Here is a 20,485-nt window from a genome sequence, read left to right as displayed (position 1 = left end):
ACAACAAAAATTTCATTTATAGGAAACAAAAAAGTTGAACTAACTTCTCCAAACATGGTGGTTTTGAGGAATTCTTATGTAATGCCTAATTCTGTCGAGTTAGCCATGCTACACCCAGAGAAAGATATTTCCCTGTCACCATACCAGGAGTACACGAAAAACCTACAATCATACTACTGACCTGAGTCTTTTTGTTTCAGGAGGAGAAGTGGTATTGGGGGAAAAGGCATGCTCTCATTGTTTGAAGAGAAATAAAAACAAAGCCAATAGGCTATAGTTATTTATTGTTGCATAACAAACTATCATACATTTAGCAGCTTAAAACAACAGCCACACATGATCTCAGTTTTCTGTAGATCAGGAGTCCAAATGGCTCAGCCAAGTTCTCTGCTTAGGGTTTCACAGATGAAATCAAGTTGTCAGCAGGGCTAGGCCCTTATCTAGAGGCTCTGGGGGGAGAATCCACTTGCAAACTCATTCAGATTGCTGGCAAACAAGAGTTTCTGTGACGGTAGGAGTAAAGGTATACTTCCTTGCTGGCCGTTAGCTAGGCTCATAGCTCCCAGAGACCACCTGAATTCCTTGCCAGGTAGCCCCTTCCACCTTCAAGCCAGCAATAGAGACTCTCTCTTGCATCAAATCTCCCTCACGATCCAGAACCGTTTTCTTTAGGCAATCTCCTTTAAATCATCCCTCTTTATTTAAATACACTTGTTTTAATTTTCTTTCTTTTTTTTAAGTTTTAAATTTTATTTAGAAAATTAACTTGAACAGGGTGACATTGATCAATAAGAGTACACAGGTTTCAGGTGAACATTAGTATAGCATTTGAACTGTGGATTATGTTGTGTATCCATCACCCAAAGTCAAATCATTTTCCATCACCTTATATGCATTCTTCTTTACACCCTTTCCCCCATCCCCTCCCACCCCCCCATAACCACTCACTCTTATCTATGTCCATGAGTCTGTTTTATATCTCATCTATGTGTGAAATAATACAGTTCTTAGCTTTTTCTCATTTATTTATTTCACTCGGTATAATGTTCTCAAGGTCCATCCATGTTGTCATAAATGTCACTATGTCATTTTGAGTAGTGTTTCACTGTATATATGTACCACATCTTATTTATCCAACCTTCTATCAAAGGACACTTCAGTTGTTTCCATGTCTTGGCCACTGTGAATAATGTTACAATGAACCTGGGGGTGCATGCATCTTTACATACCAATGTTTTTGAGTTTTGGGGGTAGATACCTAGTAGAGGGATTGCTGGGTCATATGGTAGTTCTATTCCTAAATTTTTGAAGAACCACCACACTTTCGTCCATAATGATTGTACTAATTTGCATTCCCACCAACAGTGGATGAAGATTCCTTTTTCTCCACAGCCTCTCCAACACTAGTTATTACCTGTCTTGTTGATAATAGCCAATTTAACAGGTGTGAGGTGGTATCTCATTGTAGTTTTCATTCGCGTTTCTCGACTAGCTAGTGAAGATGAGCATTTCCACACACTTGTTGTCCATTTGAATGTCTTCTTAGGAGAAGTGTCTGTTCAGGTCCCCTCCCCATTTTTTAATTGGATTGCTTGCTTGTTTATTGATGAGCGTTGTGAGTTCTTTCTATATTTTGGATATTAACCCCTTATTGGACCTATTGTTTGCAAATATGATCTCCCATTTAGTTGACTGTTTAGTTTTTTTGTTGCTGGTTTCTTTTGCTGCACAGAAGATTTTTAGTTTGATATAGTCCCATTCATTTATTTTTGCCTTTACTTCCTTTGCTTTTAGGGTCAAATTCATAAATTGTTCTCTACAGCCAAGGTCCATGACCTTAGAACCTATGTTTTTTTTCTATATAATTTATTGTTTCAGGTATTATATTTAGGTCTTTGATACATTTTGAATTAATTTTTGTGCAGGGGGACAAACTGTAGTCAAGTTTCATTCTTTGGTTGTGGCTTTTCAGCATCATTTATTGAAGAAGCTTTCCTTTCTCCATTGTGTGTTTTGGCACCTCTGTTGAAGATAATTTTCCATATATATGTGGTTTTATTTCTGGGCTCTTGATTCTGTTTATTTTAAAAACTATACTATTTCCATTAACAAAAACAGTATCACTTGCCATAAACAGACGGTGACCTTAAAAACAAATAGAACTGAAACAACAGCACTATATAAAAATTATAGGGGCCCTGGCCAGTTGGCTCAGCAGTAGAGCGTCGGACTGGCGTGTGGGGGACCCGGGTTCGATTCCAGGCCAGGGTACATAGGAGAAGCACCCATTTGCTTCTCCACCCCCCCTCCTTCCTCTCTGTCTCTCTCTTCCCCTCCCGCAGCCAAGGCTCCATTGGAGCAAAGATGGCCCGGGCGCTGGGGATGGCTCCTTGGCCTCTGCCCCAGGCGCTAGAGTGGCTCTGGTCGCAACAGATCGACGCCCCGGAGGGGCAGAGCATCGCCCCCTGGTGGGCAGAGCATCGCCCCTGGTGGGCGTGCTGGGTGGATCCCGGTTGGGTGCATGCGGGAGTCTATCTGACCGTCTCTCCCCATTTCCAGCTTCAGAAAAATACAAAAAAAAAAATTATAGGTAGGTAATGTTGCCTTCCTTACAAATGCTGTGAGCTTGAAAACTACTCTCATTTGGGGGAAAAAGAGGCTATGTTGGTTGTTAATGTTATATTAAAACCAAACTTTGAGACTTTCTCAAAGTTACTAGAATAGTCAAAAAAGACTAAAAGAAGACTATAGAGAATTCTTTCTGTTTGTTATTGTTTATATAATGATTTGGTGGGGTACCATCTAAAATTATACAGCTTACCAAAATACCTATTACACACTTTAGGAAATATTACTTTAAGATGTGTTTACAAATTTGAGCTGAAGTTGAAGTGGTATAGGATTTTGAATACTGTGACATAATAAAATCAGTTAAAATAAACAAAAAGACCACAGTCAGACTAAACCTAAAAAGAGCACGGTTAATAAATTACCCTGAATTCAGGTATCTTTCACATCCCTTCCTCCCTCCCTCCGTCCCTCCCTCTTTCCTTCCCTTCCTTCCTCTTTCTTTTCCTTTCTCTCTCTCTCTCTCTCTCTCTCTCTCTCTCTCTCTCTCTCTCTCACACACACACACACACACACACACACACACACACACACACACACATCTTGGAGTTTCCAAAGGCATAATAATGCACATACATCTATCTTTATGTTGCTGCTATTTCTATTCTCCTTGAAAGCAACATTATTCTACCTTGCTCAGACTGCATTCCTTTATGAATTTTTCAAAGGATATATTATGGTGTACTTAATAGAAACGGGCAACAAGATCACCTAGATCAGGGGTCAGCAAACTACAAGGCACAGGGAAAATCCAGAAAGCCACTTGTTTTAGTAAATACAACTTTATTGGAATACAACCACGTGCATTTGTTTACATCAGTGGTTCTCAACCTGTGGGTCGCGACCCCGGCGGGGTCGAACGACCAAAACACAGGGGTCACCTAAAGCCATTGGAAAATACATATTTATTAGCTGGTTTATATATTTGTCTATGACTGCTCTTTTGCTATAACAGCAGAGCTGAGTGGCTGTAACAGAAACTGTATGGCCTACAAGGACTTAAAAATTTACTATTAGGCACTGTAGAAAAATAAGTTGCCCATCCCTCATTTACATGTTCCCAAGTGTTGCTATCAATCACAACACTTTCAGAGTGGAGGTTTCAGATTATGCTAAATGGTTCTGTTTCTTACCTCTTCAATTCTGTTATGGGTAAATTCAGCATGTCCATTTTACTTAGAATAAGGAATTGTACTTGTCAAAGAACTGATACTGCATTACCAGGATTATAAGAATCTAGATCTCAAGAAACATTACTATCTACACTCCTTTAGCTTTTCTTAAATAATTTTATTCACCTCATCAATAAGAGATCATTCTAAATAGAAAATCAGAACACCTCTTATGATACTGCTCTTTAAAAAAAAACTTATTTTTTACAAGTTTTAGATTTTCAGAAAAATTAAAGAGATAATACATAGAGTTCCATATACCATGCACCCAGTTCCCCTATCATTAACATTCTGCATTAGATGGGTACATTTGTTACAATTCATGAACAAATACTGATACATCAGCATTAACTAAAGTCCATTATTTTTACAGATTTCCTTAGTTTTTAACCTACATGTCCTTTTTCCATTTCAGGATCCTATCCAGGATCCCTCATAACATTCAGTCAAGTCTCCTTTCCTTAGGCCCCTCTTGGCTGGGACAGTTTCTCAAACTTATCTTGTTTATGATGACCTTGATAGTTTTGATGAGTACTGGTCAGGTGATTTGTAGAAAAGTTTCTCTAATGGAATTTCTCTGATTTTTTTTTTCATGATTAGACTGGAGTTATTTGTTTTGGGGGAGGAAGACCACAGAGATAAAGTGACACTTTCATCACATCATCAATGGTATACAGTCATCCCTTGCCATATCACAGTTCACTTTTCGTGATCTCACTGTATCGCAGATTTTTATTTATGTATTTTGTATCGCAGATTTTAAAATTGTATATAACTTAATTTTGTATCTTGTATTTTTCACTATATCACAGGATTTTGAGGTATATAAGTATTTTTATATATTTATTATTTTAATTATTTCTTTCAGTAAAATAAGCATTTTCTAGCCTAAAAAACTGAAAAAAATATATAAAAATATGAATTAAAACTTCATCATTCAAGTTGTAGTATATTCACTGATGAGTACCCATATAGAATTTTATATGTTGTTAAAATTACATAGGTTTAAGAGTATAGAAGGTGTTTAAGAGCATAGAAAGTGTTTATAAGAGTATGGAAAAGGTTAATAACAGTGTGAGAAAGGTTTATAAGAGTGTGTGGAGGGTTTATAAAACCTTAAAGCAGGGGTCCCCAAACTTTTTACACAGGGGGCCAGTTCACTGTCCCTCCCTCAGACCATTGGAGGGCCGGACTAAAAAAAAAACTATGAACAAATCACTATGCACACTGCACATATCTTATTTTAAAGTAAAAAAACAAAATGGGAACGAATACAATATTTAAAATAAAGAACAAGTAAATTTAAATCAACAAACTGACCAGTATTTCAATGGGAACTATGCTCCTCTCACTGACCACCAATGAAAGAGGTGCCCTTTCCGGAAGTGCGGTGGGGGCCGGATAAATGGCCTCAGGGGGCCGCATGTGGCCCGCGGACCGTAGTTTGGGGACCCCTGCCTTAAAGTATGTATAAATAATAAAATAAATATAAAATCGTTACTTCGCGGATTTTTGCCTATTTGCCTATCATGGTTCTGGAACCTAACCCCTGTGATAGATGAGGGACCACTGTATACTGTCAACATGACTTATCACTGTGGATGTTGCCCTTGATCATGTGGCTGAGATAGTGTTTGTCAGGTTTCTCCAATCTAAGGTTATTTTTTGCCTCCTTTTTTATACCATAGTCTTTGGAAGTAAGTTGCTATGTTCAGTCCACATATACTATCCATTTCTTAGTTATTAGACTTTTTAATAAGTGACTTATTTTAATGGGACTTACGTGAACCAATATTCACATAAATGTAAAAATAAGTATTTAATAGCTAAAATTTTCTATTTTCCACACAAACTGCATTTACATATTTGGATGAAATTAACACCATGAGCATCTTTAATTTTTCTCATTCCTAGTACTTTGGCAATTCTTACAAAGATTTATTGTTTCTAAAGGTATGTGGAAAAAATCTTAAAATTTTCAAGTTAAATAAGTCAAAATCTCCACAAGTATTGCTTAAGCAAAAAGCTTAACAAATATAAAGGATGGATCGTAATAGAAATGTATTTAATTCTCATGAAAAAAAAAATGTGACCGATTCTGGACTATTTTCCTGTCTACCAATTCTACCTCATTTGGTATAAAGTAGATGAGCCACCACTATCTCACAATCTAATAGACACTTCCCTTTCCCTGAATAACAAAGTGAAGTCAGATAAGTTCTTGTGAAGAAAACAACTAAGAATTCTTGGTTATGCTGGACTTGGCTAGCACCCTTCCTTAGGGCTACTATAATCAGGTCAGAACACAATGACATCAATGTCAGTAACTTCCAATTCCCCTAGCAGCTAGGACCTGGCTGTTGAAGCACAATCATTACGACCTGGCTGTTGAAGCACAATCATTACTAAAGTGAATTTAATAAGTGGAAGAAATTTTTGCTAATCCTATTCAGGCCACAATCTGAGCTGGTTTTAGGCTAAATTGAGGCATTCAAGAATGCTGACCTTTGGCATTGACTCTCTTCCTATTCCAGAGCCACTCTCCCCACTTGGTGCTGGCCTATGACCCTCTCTTCCTCTGTGCTGGCTACTAGCAACCACAGACAATGCAAGCAGCCTTCAAGGGTAGCTGTCCCCTAAAGAGAAAGTCCAGAAGAAAATCTCTTAGTGGTAGCTGCTCTAGGAGGACCTCATAGAAGACTCTGTAGGCCAGTTACCCCCCACCTAAGAGAAGATGGACATTTGTAGGCCAAACCAGAGTGAAGACCAGAATCCACAGGATCCAGGGTGGGACAGATTTGTCAATGATGACAAATATTACCCAACAGCTAAGAAAGTTCAAATCCAGTCCATGGCACTCATTTAGAACACACTGGCTGAGGTCATGGTCTCAGTCCTTATTTTTTTCCATATCCTCATAAGAGCAAATATAGTAGTTCATACTTGAAAAGTAAAATAATTAAAACCTTACAGAAAAGTGCTTTTGTCAGAAGCAATGACAAAGGGATTAAAATGATGCTATCTGAATAGTACTCAAAATGAAGAAATAAATATTTTTTACTTTGATCCAACTCTGACCTCACTCAAGGAACAGCCTGAAAAGAAACTGCAAAGTTGATGCTGACCTTACTTTCTTCACTGGAAGAAAAAATGAGAATCCAATATTGTTGCCCAGAAAGACATTTATACTGCTGAACATTAAGTGTACCAAACAAAAGGCTAATACTGAAGTAAAAGGTGTAAAATACATATTAAGAACCAAGACTTTAAAACAGTACATCTGGTGTACAATTCATTGTAAGACTGTAGGCAATTAAGGTTTCCTCAAACATCTTTCACAGACCAAGCTATAATAGAGGAGAAGAAATGAGTTCCACTGCACAGTCCTACTTTTATTTTGGCTGTAACATTATTAGTAAATAATACTGCAAGCACTGAAAAGCAAAGACTTTACCCATTGAAAAAATAATGGACCACAAACCTTTCTAAGGAACACATCAACAGTAATTACCATTCTGTTTGTGAAAAAAGTCAGGTACTTCCACATTACACAAATGTAGAGTTACTGTTCTTAATGAGATTGTACTTTGTTACTTCCATATAATGCACTGTATTTTTGCTTTATACCTCTGATTTGCCACAAATACTTAGTTGATATGTAATACAAACAATCCAAAGTACTATACGTCTGCTTTCATTCCAGAGATCCATTTTATCTTGAACAGATAAAATGGATCTCAATACCAGTTAAGGAAATCACATTAGGCTAAAAATATACTACATGTAATATACTATTGATCAAGACTAATAATTCTTTTTGAAAGAGATCACTCATCTTAAAGCTTAAATCTAGTAGGTAAAATGCATTACCGTGATCAGAAAATAAAGATGGTTGTGCTGATCAGTGGAATCAGCAAAGGCTACTACTTCAATCACTGCTCCAGACAGTCTCGGCTTTAATGTTGCTTTTCACAGAACAGAGGCAGGCAGGAATGGTAACAGATGCTTTCTGGTTTCAATTAGTACTTAATTCAAATATGCAGTGCTATTGTTTTCCAATCTTAGTAAAACAGTAAATAAACTATCAACCACAGTGCATAATGATAAAACTATTAAAGTAAATCTGTTTTGTTTTGTGTTTGTTTTTAGTTTTTGCTTTATCTAAAATCTTGGAGAGATTCTTACTGTAAATCAGAAAGACACTGTTAAGGAAAAGAGTTTTAACAATGTGTTCTTAAAAAAGTAAAATTCCATACTTATATCATTGTCTAGAGTAAAACTGATCAGAAACTATACATATTTGAAAACCACCATGCTAACCCTTTTTGGTTTTTCATTGAGTTCTTTTTACAGCCTAACTAAAACATTATGGCCTTCTCCTCCTATTGGTTTCCTCTCTTCAGGATTCAGTTTCTTTACAGCAGCAATTTTCAACCCTTTTCATCTCATGGTACACATAAACTAGTTACAAAAATTCTGCAGCACACTAGAAAAACTTTTTGCCAGCCTGACAAAAATAGTATAAGTTTGATTCATTCACATTGATGTCTATTGTGCCAGCTTTTGTCATTTTTTAATTTGGTTATACACACACACATACACACACAACTCATAGATACAGACAAGATAGGAATTCCCAGAGGGAACGGGGGATGGAGATAGGGGGCGGGAAGCAAAGGGGATGAAATAGGAATGGAAAGAGACTGCATGGGGCATGTGGGACATGATGAGGGGGGTTAGAGGATGTTATATTGAGTGGGACACTTGAAACCATGTCAGCACAATAAATTTAAAAATAATTGATAATCTAAGGGAAAAGAGGCCAGTACTCCTGACTAAATAGTCAAGTATTGCATGTTTTAAAAAATTCTTGTGGCACACTGGTTGAATATCACTGCTTTAGAGCATTTGCAAAACTATATGAGCCTTCTTCTTTCTCTTCCCTTTAACTCCTCATGTAGAACATCTTGGTTTACTTGAAGCCTCAGCCATGCTGCTCTACTTATCAGAAACATCACTATGGCCATACCTTAACTCCTTGTCATTTAATGAGCTACAATCTATCTCTGCTTAAGCCAATGGTTCTCAAACTTTTTGAAGTCAGGGCGCATTTAAAATCCTAAAAATAATTGTAGGTGCAGTATATACAAATTTCTGAGAAATATGTTATAATAATTAAGTCAAATATTAAAGAAAAATATATAAAGTCCAAGCATGCTTTTATGGTAATTAAACAAAATAAATAAGACAAAATTAAATTTATTTTGACATTAAAAACATTTTTATGTTACTTCTTTTGAGTTATGCTTTTTAGAATTCATAAAAAAGAGGGGTTAAGAATGACAAAAAAGTTATCTTTTTATATATATAGATACATTCTTAGTAAGATTTAGTAAATTTGGCAGGTCCTGGCACAAATGTGTTAAGTTTTTTCATTCTTGTGTTTATGAGAAACATGAGCCTGATGTGTCCTAGATATTTCTTCAATGTTTGGGCATTTATTTGAAAGGCAAACTCTCATTTCCTCATCAATACATTGAAGAACTCCTCTCTTTTTACTCTTAATTGTTTTGGGTGCAGAAAAGCCCCACCATACATATCTTCTTAACTTGACACCAAAAGATAGAAGAAACTTGCCTCCAGTCTTTCCGGGGAACATGGGGGGTAGTGTAAACAATCCAGCACCACAGCTTAACAGCCTTTTGCAATCTAATCAGGCAAGTGAGGTTGGGGGTTGGGCAGACTGTCAGTTTACAGCCAATTCCCCACACCTCTGTCCCCCCAAAATCTAAACTCCAAAAACCCTGTTGGTTTTTTGGTCCCCAACATGCACATATTTCTCTGGAATACCATAGGGAGCACCTGGAAATCTTCTAAGGCACACCAGTGCGCCCTGGTGCACACTTTGAGAACCACTGGCTTAGACGTTTGATTCCCGAGTTATTGAGATATTTTAAAGAAAGCAGTGTTAACAACAAGGTGTGTGGGGGGGAGCTGCTGGAGAGAACTGCGAGGGAAACAAGAATGCAGGTGAAATGGAGCAAGATAATCAGGAAGGTACAATAATGCTTCCCTTAAAAACTATATTGGTTAGTACAATACTAAAAGAAAAAATGTGTTACTATTTCAGTACAAAAGAAAATTTACAATGGTAGAGCTATAATCAATACAATTTGATATTTTAAAAAGCCTAGTTTTAAGATTTACACAGAAAAATGCCCAATAAAAATACTTTTAGGAAAATAAATATGAAAAAAATGCAAATGATTCAACTATGGTACAAAAAATTGATCAAGGGATTAAATTAGCTTAGTGGAAACATTTGGGCTGAGAAATACTTTCTCTACATAAAATTCATTAATATTGGGTTAAGTCTGATTAAAGTCCTGCACTTATTGAAGAAGCATAAAATGATTACCCAGTCACATATCCCATTTACCACAGTTTTCCAACAGAAGCAACATCAAACTATTAGGAACAGGTATTGTATTAGTGTTATAAGTACTGTATATATTTGAATATATTATTAGCTTATTATTAGTATTATAGGTATGAGCACTCAATACGTGCCATTTTCTTAAGTCTTCCTGGTATTATTAACTAATTCTCATGATTACTGCAGAAGATAGGCAGTATCTTTATTCCCATTTTACAGATGAGGAAACTAAGGTACATAGCCCCAGAGCTAGTAACTGGTTCAATCAAAATTCAAAACCAAAAGCTCCAGATCAAGAGCCCCTGGCTTTCTTAATCACTGTTATCTCTGCCTCACATCTGTATCAGACAAATTCTCAAGGTCCCCTGTTGAAGTTACCCAATCTTTATTCCCTTTATAAAAGCAAAAACTCACTTGTTTTATTTATCAGGAAATTTTTCAGACTTCAACTGCCTTATGTATTTTATTTATGGCCAATAATAATTGGGTTTTCTTTTTAACTAGCATATAATAAGGATTCACTTATATGAATATATTTTAGAGAAAGCATCTCTCAAACTTTAGTTTAAAAACAATCTTCAAACTTATAAAAGTGAAGTTAACATTGTGTATCCAAAATATTTCTTCTGGAGTAATTGTGTAAATATGTAGCAGTGACAATTTTACCAAGTATTTTGCAGGTAAATAAATTAGTAGGGGCAAACACAGAGTTACACTCCCATATATAGCTGACACTTAAGCAAAAGTCAAGATACTATGGGTGTCCAGTTTTGGCTCTGCAACTGATGGGTTATATATTTTTGAGTCACAGTCACTCCATGCCTGTTTCTTCATTTTTAATAGAGAGTGTTTGAAGTACACAAATATTTTCGTTCTGCCAAACACTAAATTCTGACTTCAGATAAAACCATAAGGCACTAGAGGTTTCCTCAGGTTTTTCTATAACCTCATTCCTCTCTGCTTCATTAATCATCACAGGACAATCATCTTCTCTGACCAAAGACTGGAACATGTGTGTTCTAGTTCTAAATTCATCGCTGGTAAGTTCACTCACCAAAGAGGTTACATTTTAGACATGCTGGTACAATCTTGTGATAAATGAAAGCCCCTAAATTATACACTTGAAATGGTGAAAATGACAAATGTCATTTACCATAATTTTAAAGAGTAATAAGAAATGGGGAGAAACAAAAATATGTATAGGTTTTGTCCTTGTTCATATCTATTGTATTTGGTAACGAGGTTAGAATCTGGTAACAAATCTTACCTCCACCCTGGAAATGCTGTGTCTCATGAGTATTCTCCTCCTTGCTCCTGATTGTGAATCTTCAGTCTTTGGGTAAATGAAGTGACTTGTCCCTACAGAAAGAGATTTGGGACCAATCTAATTCCTCTACTTGAGATAAGCCCCAGAGATTTGGAACTAACAGCGATGAATTTAGAACTTTATTGTAACTTAAGTTGGTTGTATATTACACCATTCTACACCCGGACCCTTTGTGCTAAATTAAGATGGTATCATTACTCAACCTATTGTAGAAAGGGAGAGAGACTCAGTAGGGAATGGTTAAATGATTTCTTAAGAGCGTAGTATTTCAGATATGAATTAACTAAATCCTTTGGTAGATGTTATAGTTTGATTCTATTGGTCAGAACTAAAATCATCAGGTACTTATTGAATACTGCCTTTGTTAGTCATAGGTATTCCACTCCAACAGCATCCTTTTAAGGTAATAAGTATTTCATACAAAAGAAGCACAGAGGTATGTCTAATATTTATTAGCAGACCCTCTCCCTCTGGGCTTTGGTCTTTGTGGTGATCTCATCTCAAGTTACTACTACAGGGGGGCCTCAGGTTACGACAGTCTTGACATACAACATTTCAAATTTACGATGCTCACTCCTATAAAAACGTTAAAAAATTGAGATGTGAGTGTTTCAGCTTACACCATTAGCATTGTACTTATGGACCACATAGGCGAACAAGTTTGGTTGCCTGTGGCGGAAGAATACGCAGTAACATGATGTATGAGTGAGGGAGTTGACATTCCCCAGTACGCTTACCTGTGCCATTTTGGACTGTTAAAAGCTCAAGTGTTCCATTTGTGTGCTTTGGTGACTATTTGGCCCTTATCATGGCTCCTAAAAGAATGTGAGAGTCTTCAGATGGTAGTGCTTTGAAGAAGAGAAAAGCCATCACGATGGAAGTGAAATTAGACATTGTAAAGAGATCAGAAAAAGGAGAATCAGTGACAAATATTGGCCACGTGCTAGGCCTTAGCTGCTCTACTGTAACAACAATTATCCAGGATAAAGATCACATCCTAGAGCAGGTAAAGGGATCAGCCCCTATGAAATCGACTGTGATTACTAAACAACAAAGTGGCATAATGATTGAGATGGAAAGATTGCTAGTTTTGTGGCTGGATGACCAGCATCAGTAGCATATACCGGTCAGTCTAATGTTGATCCAGGAGAAGGTTAAACGATTGTTTGAGGCAATAAAAAGTGAAAAGGGGGAAGGGAGTGAAGAGTTTGTGGCTAACAGGGGTTGGTTCATGTGTTTCAAAGCTCGTGCCAACATGCATAACCTTAAGGTACAAGGTAAAGCTTCTAGAGAAAGCAGCAAGATAATTTCCTAATAGGTCAGCTGGACTAATTAAAGAGGGCAGCTACTATGCTGAACAAGTGTTTAATGTTGACGAGACATGCCTTTTTGGAAAAATATGCCTAACAGGACCTACATCGCCAAGGAGGAGAAGACAGCACTGGTATCACATGGAGAAGAGCTGTCTGCTGAGGACCTCATTCAGCTGAGAAGCAGCTGATTAAAGAAGAAGAGATAGAAACCCCAGAACCTAAGAGATTTACTACCAAGGGTTTGGCAGAAGGTTTTTCTATGGTAGAAGATGGACTGGCAAAATTTCAAGCTGAGGACCCCAGCGGTGACAGATTCAATAAAGTCTACAGAGCTGTTATGGATGCCTTGCAATGCTATTGGCAGATTTTGGAAGCAAAGAAGTCATCAACCTTCCAGAATAGCCTGGAACAATTCGTTAAGAAGGTAGAGAGGCCTGCAACAGGTCCTGTGCTCTGCATCAGCTACTTCTCGAGATGAAACACTTGTAGTACAGGTAGAATCATCACAGCTTCTCTTGCATGTTCCTTAGGCAATCCTGATTCACCTGACCCAGTATCTCCAGTACCTTCTGCAGGTTCTCCTGCCTCTCCAGCCTCCTCCTCCCAATAGGTTACTCTCTCCCATCTTTCAATGCCCCTTCCAGTGTGCAAGCCAACTATAGGAATAAAGGTAAGGACTTTTTTTAACACTCATTTTTTGTTAATTTTCTGTTACTACAGTACAGTGTACAAGTACAGTATATTTATGTCCTTTTCTGTGTCTTATTAGTCTTGTTATGTCCTATCTTATGTTTTTACAACTGTGTAGGGTAGGTAAGTGACTTAAACTAGGGTGTGTTTCAACTTACACCAAAATTCGGGTTATGTCACTCTTGTAGGAGTGGAGCTGTGTCATAACCCGAGGAACCCCTGTATTTCCTATGCAGTACTTTACATATTCATGACTATTTTGTAACTACCAATTTGTACTTCTTAATTCCTTTTCACCCAGTTCCCAAACCTCCCTCCTACCTGGCAACCATCAGTCTGTTCTCTGTACCTATGAGTCTGTTTCTGGTATGTTTGTTTATTTCTTTTGCTCTTTAGATTCCACATGTAAGTGAAATCATATGGTATTTGTCTTTCTCTGACTGATTTATTTCACTTAGCATGATATCATCTGGGTCCATCCACATGATTGCAAGTAGTAAAATTTCATTCTTTTTACAACTGAGTAATATTCCATTGTATATATGTTCAACTTTTTTATCCACTTGTCTATTGATGGGCACTGGGGTGCTTACATCTTTTGGCTATTGTAAATAATGCTGTAATGAACAATTCTGGCTATTGTAAATAATGCTGTAATGAACACAGGGGTACACATATCTTTTTGAACTAGTGTTTTGGGATTCTTTAGATGTTTATATACCCAGAAGTGGAACTGTATGTCCTCTTTGGAGAAATGTTCATCAGGAAGAACCAACTTTTTCATTCATAGAACCAATCAACATCAGTCACATATGGCAATAGCCTCCTAAGAATCAGAAAGTAAATGCCAATAGATACAGGTGGAATTTCTTATACATTATACATATTATACTTATGAAAACTTACTCATATGTGAGTTACATATGAATGAATTTGAGGAAAAACTGGTAAAACTGAGCTTGAAAAGGTAATTCTCTACATTAAAGTTTTTTCTTTACCCCCCCAACCGCCCTTTTTTTTTTTTTGCAAAGCAGCAAGTGTCCAATAAGTACCTAAAATTCTGGCTTCTGTACATGGTTTTGTTAAAGTGAGGATCATCTACAATAAAAGATGTCAGATGTAGACATGACTCCAGGTGTCACTCACTTGGTCCAGTCCCTCATTTTATAGATGAATACACAAGGTCTGCAAAAGAGACAACCACTACCTTCCAGGTACCTCAAAAGACACACTCAGGAACACATGAACACACAAAGTGCTAAAATCTGAACTCTCGAACTCAAAGTGCAATAGTCTTAATTCACTTCATACTGTTCTCCATTTCTTTTCTTTCCAAACAATCATCATGGCTCAAAAATGCCAAACATGTTTTTTAATTCATATGAAACACATGGTTACTCATTTTTAATATCCCTATCACATTTCCCAAAGTGTGTTCTGAGGCTCACTATTCCTGCAAAGTACTCTACCAGTAAAAGTTTCCATAAATAAATTTAGAAAACATTTGATAATATCTCTGTCTTTAAAAGTCTCAATTATTAGCAAACTTAAGGCTCTGAAAGTCTTATGGTAAAGAGACATCTTAAATTTCATTAAAACTAAGCCTTTTATAAACTTCTTAGTACATAATCTTTAAAAAAATATGAAACTGCCTGACCAGGCAGTGGCGCAGTGGATAGAGCATTGGACTGGGATGTGGAGGACTCAGGTTCGAGACCCCGAGGTCAACAGTTTGAGCGTGAGCTCATCTGGTTTGAACAAGGCTCACCAGCTTGAGCCCAAGGTTGCTGGCTTGAGCAAGGGGTCACTTGGTCTGCTGTAGCCCCCTGGTCAAGGCACATATGAAAAAGCAATCAATGAACAACTAAGGAACCGCAACGAAGAATTGATGTTTCTCATCTCTCTCCCTTCCTGTCTGTCTGTCCCTATCTGTCCCTCTTTCTGACTCTCTCTGTCTCTCCCACAAGAAAAAAAAAATAAAGCCAATATTCTTTGAGGCATATTTTGGGAGAAGCTATCCTATAGCCTCATTAAAGACCTGGAGTATATACATATATACCTGTGGAACTGAATTCAACTCAGGACCCATCAAATGAATTTTCAGCAAAAGCACAGCTATCAACTAACTATATAATTGAAAACTATATTACAATGCATAAAGATAATAGACCCTACATAGTAATAGAGTAAATTCTGACAAATCATTTTTATTTACCATCTAACCGAATTTAAGGTAATTTAAAGATAAGAAGCAAAAGACAGGATCTTATATAAACACATTTATTACAGGAACTCAAAGAATTTTCAAAGAACAAGATTGTGACACATTATAGGTAAACTAAACACATGCTATTCCTACTCCAAAGAACAAATACTCTTAAGAGTGATGTTCTCCCCCTGGTTTTTTGGCACAGTCTTTCTGTCGAAGTGATTATATTGATTTGGTGGCATCCTGAAATGATTATAGGTTTCCTGCTAACCTGAACGCAGCAGGGTTTGATGAACCTACATTAAAAAATGAGGAGAGCGTTTCGTTAACTTTTATATCAAGCATGGAATTTGGGGAATTTGATATAAAAATGTACAACTGACGCTTGAACAATGCAGGTTTAAACTGCATGGGTCCACTGACGTGAATTATTTTCAATAGACACTATGAAAATGTACTTCATTACAATTTTCTTAATATTTTCTTATATAACATACGTTTATTGACTATTTCTGTTATCTGTTAGTCTTCTAGTCAATAGAAGGCTGTTAGTTAAGTTTTGTGGGGAGTCAAAAGTTATATGTGATTTTTGACTGCACAAGAGCTGGTGCCCCAACTCCTGCATTATTCAAGGGTCAACTGCAATTACATATACCATTTTTTTGCTCAAACAAAAAAAAAATCCTTTAATCAGATAGTCTGATTAAATTCAGTATTAACTCAAACTCTCAAAAACCTATTAGGGAAAACCACCAGATGCATCAAAGAAAAGCAGATAGCTGCTGACAATTCTTTGGTGGAAAAGTAAGCTGCATACTATATAAGTTGTCCCAATGATTATCAAGTTCTAATTTTGTTTTTCAAAAATAGGTACCAAGATCTACCGAAGTAACCACACAAAAACCGCACCAACAGTAAAATATTTTAACAATAAAGTTTAGGGACATAAGAAAAGCCAAATATGACAATACACAAGTTATTTATAGAATAAGCCTTTTAATTCTAGAAAACTAAAATCGGGAGACCTCATGGATAGTAACATATATAAAGAATGGCTAATAGTATATGGACAACCCTAGAAATTTTCCCAGTGACTAATCTATACAATGACAGCTCAGGAAACTATTAACATGTAGCTTTTCTTCTAGTTATCAGTCAATATCTATATTAGGGTAATTTTTTTCTACTCAATTACTATCATTTCTTCTTTTTTACCTCTTCCCTAATTTTCTCTAGCAAGATTTTTCCTTTGGTTTGACCAGCTGGACTCAAAAGGCTTAAAATCTAAAGTATTAATTCTTACTGTACTAGCATTTGGGAAATGCAATCCCAGAAAAGGTGAATTGTAACTGAAGTTGTCTGACAAAGTTAAGCAGCCATTCTGAATATGACAATGTCCCCTATGTTAATCACTAGGTTAATGGCTTCTCTAATGTCTAGGTCATATGACCCAGCATGATACTGGCATGCTCACTGGTAAGGTGCTTCAGAGCTATGTGCACAAACAACCACCCATTTAATTTTTCAATAAATACAAAGCATCATTTAAAACCATGTCAGTAAAATAAATAAAATATACTGCATTACTATTGGCCTGTTTCCCTTTTTGATCTGGATTGACATACTGTTCATGACACAGAAGACATAATATTTAATTAGTTGCCATTCCAAGCTCCTTAGATTTCAGTACTTCCCAATCTTCGAGTCTTAGAACATTTTTGGCAGCAAAAATGGTTTTCTTCACTAGCTCTGCTGCTATCATGGGACCAACACACCCAGGGACTGGAGTGATGTAATCAGCTTTTTTTCTGGACTCCTTCAAAATCCGCATCTCCAACCAAATTGGGTTTGGTAATGATGGGATTGTGAAAGCTGCTTCTATCTTGATCATATCTGCTGTGACCAGATTTGGAATGCCTGCAGTGGAAACCATAACATCTGCAAAAATTGTATGTTTCTTTAGCTGCTCTTCGAGAGTGTATTGATGAGATATTGTTAGCAGTGGTATCACCTCCAGGATGTTAGTGCACCCCATCTCTGTGTAGTAACATTGCAATGGCCATTCCAACATATTTTTTGACCTTTCAGTTACAACCACGTTCTTCCCTAGAGTTGGAATGCAAGTTCCTTAATTATTTTTCACATACCCCATGTGGTAGCTGATAATACGGAATACTAGTCCAAATACATTCATGCTGCGTTAATCACAGGAAAGCCATCAACATCCCTGTCTGGAGAAACAGTATTTCAGTTCTTTCTCTCATCAATGTGCTCTGGATGAAGCAGCTGAACAAGGAGGTCATCTACATTATCATTATTTAGTTTATTTATTAAATTCAGCAGTTCTTCTCTGAAATTGAAACTGGTTTCACAACTGTTTCACTGTCAATTTCCACATCTATAGCAGCCCTGGGTGTTTTTTTGTTTGTTTGTTTGTTTGTTTTTAATTATTTATATTTATTTATTCATTTTAGAGAAGAGAGACAGAGAGAGAGATAGAAATATATATATGTGGGGGAGGGGGAGCAGGAAGCATCAACTCCCATATGTGCCTTAACCGGGCAAGCCCAGGGTTTTGAACTGGCGACCTCAGCATTCCAGGTCAATGCTTGATCCAGTGCGCCACCACAGGTCAGGCTAGCAGCCCTGGTTTTGTTGAGGACAGAGAAATGAGTTGCAGGATTCTCGCCAACTAGAACCATGCTTAGGTGTGGTGTTTGTTGCTGGCTGCCACCTACTTTTCCACTATCTGCTGCTCTTCCTTCTTCATCAGCTGGTCAAGTTCCATTCACTTTTCTCAGATCCATCAGAGCAATCACTATCTATGGCAGCTATAGCTTTATGAAATGTATTTCTTAAATAATATAAAATTATTCCCTGATCCATGGGTTGCAAAATGAATGTTACGTTAGCAGGCATGAAAATAACACTAATTTCATTGAATGTCTCCATCAGAGTTCTTGGGTGACCAGGTGCATTGTCAATGAACAGTAATATTTTGAAAGGAAATCTTTTCTTCTGAGCAGTAGATCTCAACAGTAGTCTTACAATATTCAGTAAACCATGTTGTAAACAGATGTACTGTCACTTAGGCTTTGTTGTTCTATTCAAACGGATAAGCAAAAGTAGGTTTAAAGTTGTGAATGACACCCTTTTGAGTTAATGAAACTAAGGTAATTGCATATCTTTTCCTATACAAACAACTGTAAACCTACTTTTGCCCACTCCTGTAGATCAAAGGCAATCAATTTAGTGTCATTCTTAAGGGCTTTATAATTTCTGGAATGGTAAATGAGCATCAACTTCCACTTAAAGTCACCACCTGCATTAGCCCCTAACAAGAGAGTCAGCCTATCCTTTGAAATGTTGAAGTCAGTCATTGACTTCCCCTATTAGCTATAAAAGTTCTAGATAGTATCTTCTAATAAAAGGCTGTTTAACCTACACTGAAATTGTGTTGTTGTTTTTTTGTAGCTCTATCTTCATGAATTATCTTAGCTAGATCTGAATAACCTGCTTCAGCTTCTTTATCAGCACTTGCTGCCTCACCTTGCACTTTTATGGTATGGAGATGGCATCTTTCCTTACACATCCTGAACCGACCTCTGCCAGCTTCAAATTTTTCTTCTGCTGCTTCCTCACCTCTCTTAGCCTTCATAGAATTGAAGAGAGTTAGAGCCTGGCTCTGGATTAGGCTTTGGTTTAAAGGAATGTTGTGGCAATAAAGCTGTTTTGCCTTCTAATCATGTATTCAATGGAGTAGCACTTTGAACTTCATTTAATGGCTTTTCCTTTGCATTCAAACATGACTAACTGTTCCATGCAAGAGGTCTAGCTTTAAGTCTGTGTCAGCTTTCAGCATGCTCTCCTCACTAAGCATTTCTAGCTTTTGATTTAAAGTGAGAGACTTACTCTTTCTTTCAGTTGAACACTTACAGGTCATTGTAGGGTTATTAATTAACTTAATTGCAATATTTTGTCTCAGGGAATAAGGAGGCCTAAAGTCAGGGAGAGATATAGAGAAACAGGCAATCGAAGAAGCAGTCAGAGCACACACATTTATTAAGTTCCGCCACCTGAATGTCCCTGGTTCATGGCACTCCAGAACGATTACAGTAGCAACATTAAAGATCACTGATCAAAGATCATTAACAAATATAATTATAATGAAAAAGTCTGAAATACTGTGAGAATCACCAAAAAGTGACAGAGACATTAAACGAGCAGATGCTGTTGGTAAAATTGTGCTAACAGACTTGCTCACTGTAGGGTTATCACAAACCTTCAATTTGTAAAACATACACTCTCTGCAAAGTGCAATAAAGCAATGCACAAAAAATTGAGGTATGTCTGTATGGCCTATTGTAAGGATCTCCTAAGTAAATCACTAAATAATTTAATAATTTAGTAAACTTTTGAGCTCAACAAAGATAAATTTAAATAGGAAAGAAAAACGTAAAAACATGACATTGCCTTACTGAAATTAAAAAAAAATCATAGTTCATTATCTATTGGAAATTTCAAAATAGATTCAATTAGGCTCTGTAGAGGGAGATGATGGAGAATCTGGAGGCAATAGAAAAATGCAGAATTACTACAGCAGTGACAAGAGCTAGTGCTATTTGTCAGAAATGGTAAGCATCATTTATCTGTTATCACACTAAATAAATTTGATTTTTGTCAAACAGGGCTACAAGAGTGGTTTACCTT

General features: G+C 36.8%; 1 protein-coding gene and 1 pseudogene across 10 annotated transcripts in view; both read right to left on the bottom strand.

Annotated features, from left to right (window-relative positions):
- Positions 1-20,485, bottom strand: part of CASK (calcium/calmodulin dependent serine protein kinase) — a 516,731-nt gene that overhangs the window by 445,282 nt on the left and 50,964 nt on the right. The gene's annotated exons all lie outside the window — the stretch shown is intronic.
- Positions 17,427-18,545, bottom strand: LOC136386050 (bifunctional methylenetetrahydrofolate dehydrogenase/cyclohydrolase, mitochondrial-like; annotated as a pseudogene).

Source organism: Saccopteryx leptura, chromosome X (assembly GCF_036850995.1).
Source record: "Saccopteryx leptura isolate mSacLep1 chromosome X, mSacLep1_pri_phased_curated, whole genome shotgun sequence".
Taxonomy (NCBI): Eukaryota; Metazoa; Chordata; class Mammalia; order Chiroptera; family Emballonuridae; genus Saccopteryx; species Saccopteryx leptura.
The sequence above is the reverse complement of the archived record's forward strand: the minus strand, read 5'-3'. Positions and strand labels throughout refer to the sequence as shown.